Here is a 12,999-nt window from a genome sequence, read left to right as displayed (position 1 = left end):
AGTAAGTTTTGCTGCACCGACAGCCTTTTGTTTTGTTATTAAAAAAAATAAATTATTTTTATTTTTTAAACTCCTGCCTCGCTCGCCTCTCTGCAATTGGGTTCCAACACTGAGGATTGTGACACTAGCAGGATTTAAAAGCTCACATAGACCATTGAGAAGCCAACTGGTAAACACTGAGAGGGGGTCATCACACTGGGAAAGACTGGTTGAGCAAAGAGTCCAACAATTTAATACATAAATAAGATTGTCTTGTTAACACATAATCCTGTTTAGAAAACTCCAGAAACAATTTCTTTGTTACGTGTAAACCAATCATAAGTGTAGCAGCTGAAAACTATTACTACATGAATACAACTGTCGACAAAATACACAACTGTGTCAGAAAGGCAGAAACAACAATTCACGAGTTCTGCCTGACCCAAACTGTGGCCTTGATGCCGGACTTATCTCAACTCCTCCTGGAATGTTTTGAAAACAACAAAGATGCTTTGACTGTTTCCTTACCCCTCCCTTCTCCAAGGCTGTGGACATGTAACAGAACCTCAACTGAGCTGAAGATGAACGTCACCTCTTATCTGGACAATGGCTGAGGGGGGGCTTTAGACTATGCTACGACTTTCCCTTAAAAATTCAATGTTTTCACCGCCTATATGTAAATGTATAACGTCTGTTTATGTTGCTTTGCTGTGGTAGTTTTTCTTTTGATGCCTCAAATTGTGCCCTGTCTAGGACACGGTGTGAGAGATCTTTTTTTTATACTGTATCTCCTCATGTTTTCTTTCCTTTTCTTATCTAAGCAAAATATTATTCTGAATAAGAATAAGACGGTCGCGCTAATTATTTATAGCCGCAGCTTCGTGCACTCCTCCCAACTTCGGACGACTGTACGTACATATTCGCATTGTATCTCGGTGCAATGCCAATAAAGTTTGTTCTGATTCTGATTCTGATTCTGAAATCAGCTCTGAAACAGCACTGGAGTTAAATATAGTGCCACCAACAAGAAAGATCACACCAAACTTCAGTAAATATTAATATTTACTAAAATGTTAGCTTTATGACTCTGAGGTGAGGATGCAGACATCACACCTATCTGATGGGACATAAAAACACAGAAAGGAGATTAAATTATACATCATGCATGGGAGAAAAAGCCTTGAGATTTAACTTGTTTCAATCTCAGGCTGGTAAAAACAAAACAACAAATTTATGAACTGAAATCAAATCTTGGATTTTTATCTTCCAAAGATGTGCTGGTTTTTATGTCAACCAAGGAAATGATTGGAAATAAGCTGAAAATCATTACATAGTTTTTCTTAAAATTTCACATCAGCAACATTTGTGTAGATTAAATTTTTTTGTTATGAAGGCACATTTTTGTCTCCTGCAGTGGAGCTAAAAGGGAGACTGAAAATACCCTCCATTCATGTTGTGAGCACGATAACTTGAAAACTTTTCATGCTAGGGTTAGGGTATGAACCTACAGGTCCTTCTCAAAAAATTAGCATATTGTGATAAAGGTCATTATTTTCCATAATGTAATGATAAAAATGAAACTTTCATATATTTCAGATTCATTGCACACCAACTGAAATATTTCAGGTCTTTAATTGTTTTAATACTGATGATTATGGCGTACAGCTCATGAAAACCCAAAATGCCTGTCCCAAAAAATTAGCATACCATGAAAAGGTTCTCTAAACAAGCTATTAACCTAACCATCTGAATCAACGACGTAACTCCAAACACCTGCAAAAGATTCCTGAGGCTTTTAAAAACTCCCAGCCTTGTTCGTTACTCAAAACCGCAATCATGGGTAAGACTGCCGACCTGACTGCTGTCCAGAAGGCCATCAATGACACCATCAAGCAAGAGGGTAAGACACAGAAAGAAATTGCTGAACGAATAGGCTGTTCCCAGAGTGCTGTATCAAGGCACCTCAGTGGGAAGGGAAAAGTGTGGCAGAAAACGCTGCACAATGAGAAGAGGTGACCGGACCCTGAGGAGGATTGTGGAGAAGGACTGATTCCAGCCCTTGGGGGACCTGTGGAAGCAGTGGACTGAGTCTGGAGTAGAAACATCCAGAGCCACCGTGCACAGGCGTGTGCAGGAAATGGGCTACAGGTGCCACATTCCCCAGGTCAAGCCGCTTTTGAACCAGAAACAGCGGCAGAAGCATCTCGCCTGGGACTGCTGCTGAGTGGTCCAAAGTTATGTTCTCTGATTACAGTAAATTTTGCATTTTCTTTGGAAATCAAGGTCCCAGAGTCTGGAGAAAGAGAGGAGACACAGAATTCACATTGCTTGAGGTCCAGTGTCAAGTTTCCACAGTCACTGGGGTGCCATGTCATCTGCTGGTGTTGGTCCACTGTGTTTTATCAATGGCAGGGTCAATGCAGCTAGCTATCAGGAGATTTTGGAGCACTTCATGCTTCCATCTGCTGAAAAGCTTTATGGAGATGAAGATTTCATTTTTCAGCACGACCTGGCACCTGCTCATAGTGCCAAAACCACTGGTAAATGGTTTACTGACCATGGTATTACTGTGCTCAATTGACCTGCCAACTCTCCTGACCTGAACCCCATAGAGAACCTGTGGGATATTGTGAAGAGAAAGTTGAGAGATGCAAGACCCAACACTCTGGATGAGCTTAAGGCCGCTATCGAAGCATCCTGGGCCTCCATAACACCTCAGCAGTGCCACAGGCTGATTGCCTCCATGCCACGCCACATTGAAGCAGTCATTCATGCAAAAGGATTCCCGACCAAGTATTGAGTGCATAACTGAACATGATTATTTGAAGGTTGGCGTTTTTTGTATTAAAAACACTTGTCTTTCATTGGTGGGATGAAATATGCTAATTTTTTGGGACAGGCATTTTGGGTTTTCATGAGCTGTATGCCATAATCATCAGTATTAAAACAATTAAAGACCTGAAATATTTCAGTTGGTGTGCAATGAATCTGAAATATATGAAAGTTTCATTTTTATCATTACATTATGGAAAATAATGACCTTTATCACAATATGCTAATTTTTTGAGAAGGACCTGTATATATAGGCTGAGATGGTGTAGAGGCAGGGCAGCCGACTCGGAACCTGAAAGTCCCAGGTTTGATCCTCAGTCATTGCACATCTTGTGGTGTGTCTGAGCAGGACACTTTATCCCCAATTGCTCCCCAGGTGCTTTCAATAGCTGCCCACTGCTCCACCTGGGTGTATCCCAGGTGCGCTGGGTTAAATGCAGAGAGCCAATTTCACCATTGTATGGGAACATACAATGATGACAACACATAACACATTATATAGATACATACAACATAGCTGGTCTCACCACAGTCTTATAAACTTGTACTTTGCGTTTCAATGACACCCTTTTGTCACAAATCACTCTTGAAACTTTTCTCCAGTGTTTTCTCAAGTCCAGTGGACTGCCTCCATCCTGCCTGGACTCTCTTTTTCACCTCTTTACCACACTCCCCATTTTCCTGGACAGTGGACCCCAAGTACTTGAAGTCCTGCACCTTTGTGATCTCTGCTCCTTGTAGCCTCCACCGGCCTCCCTCTCATTCACACACATGTACTCTGACTTACTACAGCTGACTTTCATTCCTCTTCTTTCAAGTGCATACCTCCAACTCTCCAAGTTCTCGTCCACCTGTTCCTTATTCTCAGCACAGATCACAATGTCATCTGCAAACATCATAATACACGGGGATTCCTGTCTGACCTCATCTGATGGTCCATCAGTCAGGATTATTGATTAATGCCAAACCAGTTATTAGTTATGATTCTTTTGAATCACTGTCCCTCAGCCTTTCTCATCCAAAATGGAAATCAGAAAAGCCGCTTTTACTAGTTGTTATATATCGTCCACCAGGCGCTTACTCAGTTTTTGTCTGAATTCTCAGAATTATTAACTGACTTATTATTATATACTGATAAAATCATCATAATGGGTGATTTCAGTATTCATGTAGATGTTGAAAGTGATAGCTTAAGCATAGCTTTTAATAATTTAATAGACTCATTTGTTTTTACCCAAAACGTCCGCATATCTACTCATTATTATCATCACACTCTTGATTTAGTTCTGACCTATGGTATAGAGATTAAGGACTTGGTAATAGTTCCTGCAAATCCTATTCGGTCTGACCATTTTTTAATAACCTTTGAGTTTACATTAAATGACTACACAGTCACTGAGAGTAAAATTCATCTCAGCAGGTGCTTATCAGAAAATGCTGTAACCAAATTTAAACGATCTCTTCCATCAATGTTTTCCTCTGTCTTGCAGAGTAATGCATCAGAGAACAGTGACTTAGATCATCTAGTTGACCATCTTACAACTTCAATGCAAACTTCGCTTGATAAAATTGCTCCACTGAAAAAGAAAGTAATCAATCAGAGGAAACTGGCTCCTTGGTTCAATTCTGAGTTACATACTTTAAAGCAGGAATCAAGAAACCAGGAGAAAATGGTACTCTACTAATGTTGAAGAATTTTATTTAACTTGGAAAGATAGTCTGCTAACATATAAAAAAGCTCTCCGTAACGCTATAACTTTATATTACTCATCTTTAATAGAGAAGAATAAAAATAACCCTAGGTTTCTGTTTAGTACTATTGCTAGACTAATTAAAAGTCCCATTTCTATTGAACCATGTATCCCTACAACTATAAGTAGTGATGACTTCATGAGATTCTTTATAAATAATTTTTTTTCAATTAGAGAGGAAATTCAAACCATCCTTCCTTCTACTATCTCTAGTCCCCTGTCAAATTAGACAACTTTAAAAATTTCACTAGAGCCTGATTTATGTTTGGACAGTTTGTGTCCTGTTGAGCTCTCTGAATTGTCAAAAATAATAATCTCATCCAAACCATCCACATGTCTGCTAGATCCCATCCCAACCAGACTGTTTAAAGAGGTATTTCCTCTAATTAATGTCCACATTTTGGATCTCCTTAATTTGTCTTTAATGGATGGTTATGTACCACAGCACTTTAACGTTGCTGTAATTAAACCTTTACTTGAGAAGTCTGATCTTGATTCAAAAATTCTGGCCAACTATAGACCTATATCTAATCTAACTTTCATCTCGAAAATTCTAGAGAAAATAGTTGCAGGTCAGTTGCGTGAACATCTACAAAAAAATAATCTGTTTGAAGAGTTTCAGTCAGGGCTTAGAGCTTATCATAGCACAGAAACAGCATTAGTAAAAGTAACTAATGATATTCTCATGGCCTCAGACAATGGACTTGTGTCTATACTGATCCTGTTAGTCCTCAGTGCTACATTTGATACAGTTGATCACAATATTTTACAACAGAGGCTTGAATATGATATTGGGATTACAGGAACGGCTCTAAAATGGTTTAAATCATTTCTAGCTGATAGATTCCAGTTTGTAAATGTAAATAATAAATCTTCTTCATACACCAAAGTTAGTCATGGAGTTCTTCAGGGCTCATTGCTTGGGCCAATACTCTTTACTTACCTGGACCTTACTGCTGCTTTTGATACTGTTGACCACAGTATCCTTATATCACAGCTGGAACAGTGGGTTGGGATCACAGGTGCTGCATTAGAATGGTTCCGCTCATACCTGAGTGGCATGAGTTTCTGTGTCAAGGTTGGGAATAATATATCCGCCTTATTACCTCTTTTTTGTGGGGTCCCACAGGGTTCGATTCTTGGACGAATTCTGTTCTCACTTTATTTGCTCCCACTGGGGTCCATCCAGAGGAAACATGGTCTTTCATTCCATTGCTATGCTGATGACTGCCAGATCTACCTCCCTGTGAAACAGCAAGTGTTTGCTCCATTCACCCTCTGTTAAAATGTCTGGACGACATTAAGGCCTGGATGGCTTCAAATTTCTTAAGTTTTAACAATGACAAGACTGAAGTCATTGTTTTTAGCCCTAGCTCCACTGCCACCACTGATCCTGTCAACCTGGACTCTCTTCAGCCATATCTGAAGCAATCTGGTAAAAATCTCGGGATGGTTTTACCATACCATACCATACCATACCATACCATACAATACCATACCATACCACTTTATTTATAAAGTTTTAGACTCTGACTTCAAGTTTGACAAACAAATCCACTCTGTTCTGCAGAAAAGCTTCTTCCAACTCAGACAGGTAGCTAAGCTCAAGCCAGTGTTGTCCAGACCCGACCTTGAGAAACTGGTCCACACCTTTGTCACGACCCGATTGGACTATTGCAACGCACTGTATGCTGGGATCAGCCAAGCCTCCATCTCACGTCTTCAGCTCGTCCAGAATGCTGCTGCTTGGCTTTTAACCAGAACTCCTAGGTCTGAACATATTACACCAGTTCTGTCCTCCCTTCACTGGCTCCCTATTCGTACAAGGATAGTTTTTAAAATTCTTCTGTTGACCTTCAAATGCCTAAATGGCCTCGCACCCCTTTACCTCTCTGAGCTTCTGGAACCTTACGTTCCCTCTCGGGCCCTGAGATCATCCGATCAGCTGCTTTTGGCTGTTCCAAAAACAAGACTGAAGTTCAGAGGAGATTGGGCTTTTTCAGTCATGGGCCCCAAACTTTGGAACAACCTGCCCCCAACATAAGGCAGGCCACCTCCATTCCTCACTTCAAATCCCTGCTTAAAACACATTTGTTCTCAGGCATTTCATACAGTGTAAATTGATCTAGTGTTTTTTAATCTGTGACCCTATGTTTTAAATGCTTTTTTTTAATTCTTCTGTTATTATTATTATTAGTGTATTGTATATATATGTTTATATTTTTTCTCTTTAATTTACTCATTGATTGTTGTGTTGTTAAGCACTTTGATAACAGGTTCTGTTTTAAATGTGCTCTACAAATAAAGTTGACTTGACTTTGCTTGACTATGCTTCCATTAGGTAAAGTTATTTAACAGCATGGGATGAATTTCCATTGTTATGCTGAAGACACACAATTATATTTGTCCATTAAACCCAATGAATCCAATCAGCTACTTAGACTACAAGCATGTCTTAAAGACATAAAAACCTGGATGACCCTTAATTTTCTCCTGTTGAACACAGACAAAACTGAGGTTTTGGTTTTTGGACCTGAGCACCTTAGGAATTAATTTTTCAGTCTTTCTCCCTCCTTAGATGGCATTAATCTGTCCTCCAGCTGTAATGTTAAAAATCTTGGTGTTATTTTTGATCAGGACATGTCTTTTATCCCCCACATTAAAAACGATACTAGAACTGCCTTCTTCCACACGCATAATATCACTAAAATTAGAAACATCTTATCTAAAAATGATGCAGAAAAACTGGTCCATGCATTTGTCACATCTAGACTGGACTATTGCAATGGTTTATTATCTGGATGTCCAAATACTTCTTTAAAACGTCTTCAGTTGATCCAAAATGCTGCTGCCAGAGTCTTAACCGGAGTTAGTAGGAGAGATCATATTTCTCCAGTTTTAGTTTCTCTCCATTGGCTCCCCGTCAAGTCCAGAATAGAATTCAAAATCTTACTTCTAACCTACAAAACTCTCAACAACCTGACTCCATCTTATATTACAGATCGTATTGTTCCATATTTTCCTAACAGAGCACTTCGCTCTCAGACTGCAGGTTTACTTGTGGTTCCTAGAATTTACAAAAACAGAATGGGAGGCAGATCTTTCAGTTATCAGGCTCCTCTCTTGTGGAACCAACTTCCAATCTCTGTCCGTGAGGCTGACACATTATCCAGTTTTAAAACTAGGCTTAAGACTTTCCTTTTTGCTAAATCCTATAGTTAGGATCAGCTTGGGTTTCCTGAGCTGTCCCTTAGTTATGCTGCTATATGCTTAGACTGCTGGAGGACAAACTGACCACAATTTCACTCTACTACTGTCTTTACTTACTCTGCTCAGCTTGTTTTGTATTTGTAATTATTTTTTCTATCCTTAACATGTGGTTTGTTTTTTTGTCTTTCAGATACACCTGGACCTATACCTGGACCTACCATTCTATGTTCGTCTGTCTCTCCTTCCTGTCCTCCCAACCAGCCGGTCAAAGCAGATGGCCGTTTGTCCTGAGCCTGGTTCTGCTGGAGGTTTCTTCCTTTTAAAAGGGAGTTTTTCCTTTCCACTGTTGCCACTGTGCTTGCTCAGGATGGGAGACTGCAACGAAGCCAAGATTCAACTTGTCTGCTGGATTCCTTAGATAGAGAACTTTACTAATTGGCTTTTATGTATGTGAATGTCTCCTGTAAAGTGTCCTGAGACAACTTTGTTGTGATATGGCGCTATATAAATAAACTGAATTGAAATTGAAATTGAATTGAATTGAAATTGAATTGCATTGAATCACCAGAGCAAACAAGAAGGGGCTCAGAGCAGACCCTTGATGCACTCCCATCTCCACCTTTAAGCTATCTGTCACTCCTACAGCACATCTCACCACTGTCCTGCTGTCCTCATGCATGTCCTGTACCAGTCTAACATACTTCTCTGCCACTCCAGGTTTCCTCATGCAATACCACACCTCCTTCCTCTGCACCCTGTCATATACTTTTTCTAAATCCATGTAATTTCAGTCATTCAGACTGAAGTTAAACAGTCACCCACAGAACTTCATGTTTCTGTAAAATTTTAATATGTAATGAAACCAAAATACAACTGTAATCTTTCTGTGTCCATCACAGGGACACAGAAACAAACAAGACAAACAACCATTCACTCTCTCACTCACACCTAGAGAAAATTTAGAGTTACCAATCAGCCTAACATGCATGTTTTTGGTCTGTGGAAGGAAATCGGAGTACCTGGAAGAAACCCACGCTAAATAAAGATTTAAATATAACATTTCATGTGTGCTGAATTTTTAAGTCTTCTCTGAATTCATAGAAGGCCTGAGGTTCCCCACTGATTTAAATTAACCTTCAGATGGTTTGTCTCCAGCTGGAATCTCTGCCGAACATTTCCGATGTTCTTTCAGGAATCGTCAGTGGAAACGTGTAGAACGTTCTCACTCATCCCGGTTGGACTGATCTCCAGAGAGGAATAAAAACTGCTGAACTTTCTTTTCTTCCTGACTCCTTCTCTGACATGGCAGGCAGCCCAGTGCATAAACACTGTGGTTTAGAGAAACTATGGCCTCTTGGAAAAGTGCTCTCTGTTGACTCATTCTCTCAGCCACATTCTTCATCAGCAGAGTCCTTCCCAATGGCCATGAAAACAAAACATCTTTTTTGGTCCAGTTAATCACACAGGGATTTTTTTTCTGCCTTTTAACTATCAAGTTGGTGCTCTAACATTCAGAGGAATAAAGAAAAGAACACAAGCAGCATAAAATGATGGGGAAGAGAAAAAGTGAGTATTTGCAGTCCAACAGAGGAATTGTGAGCCCCCTGGATTTATTTGTGTACATAACTCTCTGTCCTTTAGTTTCATTCTTTCATTCTACTCTGGGGTTTCTAGCACACTCCCACAAACTCTGTACAGACCTCAAACACACAGTTACATGTAACCACCAAATTATTATGCAGATTTTGAGTGGAACTCCCAGTGCCCTGCAGATGTTAAGGATTTGGTTCAGATCTGAAGAGCAGAACTTCTGAATTTGAAAACCAGAGCTGACGACAAAGCAGAGACCATCCATTGCACTGCAGCCAAAGTTCGGCAGCTACTTATTTTAAAACTACTGTTAAAACTAACTGTGTCTGGCGTGATTTCATCATGTTGTCCTGTAACAGTCATCACCACCCCCTACCCTACAGATCACACTTAGCTCCTATTCATGACATTCCTTCAGACCTCACAGCCGAGCCATGAAACCCAAATCAAACCATCTAAAAACAAACTCTGTCAGACTCACCCTGCTGGCTGCTGGTGTCAGGCTCCATGTTAAACTCTCAGGGTCAACACATCCTGCCTGAAGCACCGCTGCAGGTTCTGTAGATCCAGCTGTGTTCTGTCTGACTGAGCTTCTCTGCATGAGGATGGGGGAACTGGACTAACAGAGACCGGATGGGAGGGAGGAGACACAGGAGCAGCTTCCACATAGGTACACAGAGAGGCTGTGCTGAACTCTTTCTCAAACTTTTTTTTATATCATAGAGAGATGTTGATGAAGTCATGCATTAATTTATGTGTTTAACTGATATCACAAACTAAAAGTTAAAATGTGGGTATTCAAACGGTAAATAAAGGTTGAATGAAAAAATACTGCTCAGTTTATCTGGTACATCTTTAGTAGGGTATAAATTTGTACACCTGCTTTACTATCAAACACATTCATCTCCACTCAACGCACACATGTACCCAGTAAAATGAAACAATTCAGGACATAAACTTTACTGAAATATTAAAACACTTGGCCGAATGTCTCCGCCTTCTCTCACTGTTGGAGACTGAAGTCAGCAGGACAGTGTAAGGATGAGGGGAGTCTGTGGACTAGAAATGTAGGGATTTAAGTCCTGCCTACTCCCCCCATAGTGTTACATGAATTTCATTTCAAGCATGGAATAACGGGTTAAAGGTAAAGAAATCCTGGGGAAGGTGCTGAAAGAATGTGCCAATCAGCTCTGCGAGGTGCTGGCCAACATATTTAACTCCTCCTTCACCGTGGCAACAGTTCCCACATGCCTCAAGACTGCCACCATTATCCCAATCCTAAGGAGCTCTAGCATTCACCATTCAGTAGCATTCACCCCGAAAGTCACTAAATGCTTTGAAACACTGGTCATGACTCACATCAAAACAACCATCAACATCAACGATGACCCTCATCAGTACGCATGCAGCGAGAATCGATCAACAGAGGACGCCATCTCCTCTGTGGTCCACACTGCTCTCATCCACCTGGAGCAAAAGGACTCCTACGTCTGTATGCTCTTTGTGGACTTCACGTCTGCCTTCAATACCATGAAACCCCAAACCCTGATGGACAAACTACTCACACTAGGACTAAGCCCCTCCATTTGCAACTGGGTCCTTTTTTTTTCATTCAACCTTTATTTAGACAGGTAAATCCCATTGAGCCTCGAGGACTCATTTACAAGAGAGACCTGATTTCAACAAAGAAAGATGACAACAATGGATAACAGCAACAACAATAAACAATTATAAAAAGTAATACTGCAGGTTTTTTTTTTTTTTGTTTGTTTTTTTTACAAATAGGATGGCTAAAAGATAAAGGTAACAAAAAAACAGCTAGATTCTAAAGCGAATGTAGAAAACTAAAAACAGGAACATGTCTGCATTGGTCCCTGCCAGGAGTCCAACAGATTCTTAAAGCCACTTAGAGAGGTCAAGGTCGAGAGCTTCAAATCTTTTTGTAAGATATTCCAGGAAACAGGAGCGGAGTAGGAGAAGGCCATTTTGCCTAGTTCAGTCCTCATTGAGGGAACACTGCAGGTAATAATGTCCTGAGAGCGCACACTGTAGCTGCACTCACGCAGAGACATGTAGGAGGAGATGTATGAAGGCAGCAGACCAAGAAGTGATTTAAAGATGAAAATGTACCAGTGAGAGAGTCTGTGTGACGTTAATGATGTCCAGTTAACCAGTGAATACAGGGTGCAGTGGTGGGTACGATAATCACAGCCAGTTATGAATCTTAGTGCACCATGATAGACAGCATCCAACATCTGCTGGGTTCTTGTAGGAGCGTTCATGTAAATAATGTCACCATAATCAATGGAGGGAAGGAAAGTCACAGATACAAGGTGTTTTCTAGCATTTAGGGTTAGACAGGATCTGTTTCTGAAAAAGAACCCCAGTTTAACTTTCAGTTTCTTTACCAAGTTTTCCACATGGAGCTTAAAAGAGAGATGTGAGTCGACCAAGATACCCAAATATTTATAGGAATCAACAAACTCAATGGGGACACCATTTGAGGATAAAATCGCATCCCTTTGGTTTTGTCGGCATTTAGGACAAGTTTGAGGCAGAAGTAATCTGTCTGGATGATGTTGAATGCAGATTTCAAAAGCTGGAAAGCCTTAGCAACAGTTTTAGCTCGGCAATAAACAACTGTGTCATCAGCATAGAAATGTATGGATGCATTAGGGATGTTTTTACCTACATTATGTATGTAGATTGTAAAGAGGGTGGGTCCTAAGACTGAGCCTTGTGGTACACCATTGTTGACTGTTAAATAACTGGAGGAAGTACCATTATGTTGAACACATTGCCTCCGGTCTGAGAGATAGTTAGAGAACCAACCAATAGTGTGTTCTGAGAAACCAATTTCTGAGAGCTTATGACACAAGATGTTATGATCCACAGTGTCAAAAGCTTTAGACAGGTCTAAGAAAAGTGCAGCACAATAATCCTTAGCATCCAGTGCTTCAACAACGTCATTAAGAACCTTCAGTGAAGCAGTGGTTGTGCTGTGTTGTTTCCTGAAACCAGATTGATGTGGAGGTAAGATGTTAAATGAGTCCAGGTAATTTTTAATTTGAGAGTTTATCAGTTTTTCTAGAACCTTGGCTAAAATGCAGAGTTTAGAGATTGGTCTATAGTTGTTCAATAGTTGAGGTCACCTCCCTTCAGCAAAGGAAGAACAAAGGCTGTTTTCCAAGTGTCTGGGATGGAGTTTTGTCTTATGGAGATGTTGAAGATGTGGGTCACAGGGACTGTGATGATATGAGTAGCCAGCCTTAAGAAATAAGGTGGAAGTTCATCTGGACCTGCAGATTTTTTAGGGTCAAGATCTTTTAACAGTTTATTGACCTCACTGACTGAGAATGGAGAAAAAGAGAAGGTGTGATAAACTAAGGATTGACTTGTAGGAGGGATTTGATTTGTAGAAGTTTGGTTATTAAGTGATGTGGCTGATTTTCCATTAGTAACTGTGTCAAATAAAGAACTAGAAGCAACAAAATGTTTGTTGAAACAACAAAAAAGGTTGAATCATGTCATCTGGACTTCGTTTTTTTGTTAAAAAGAAACGTTTCGCCCCTCATCCAAGAGGCTTCGTCAGTCTGAGGCCTAGCCATCTGGTATTACCCAGAAGCCACCCTGACTC

This window comes from Nematolebias whitei, chromosome 18 (assembly GCF_014905685.2).
Source record: "Nematolebias whitei isolate Nwh7 chromosome 18, NemWhi1, whole genome shotgun sequence".
Lineage (NCBI taxonomy): Eukaryota > Metazoa > Chordata > Actinopteri > Cyprinodontiformes > Rivulidae > Nematolebias > Nematolebias whitei.
Note: the sequence above shows the minus strand (reverse complement) of the source record.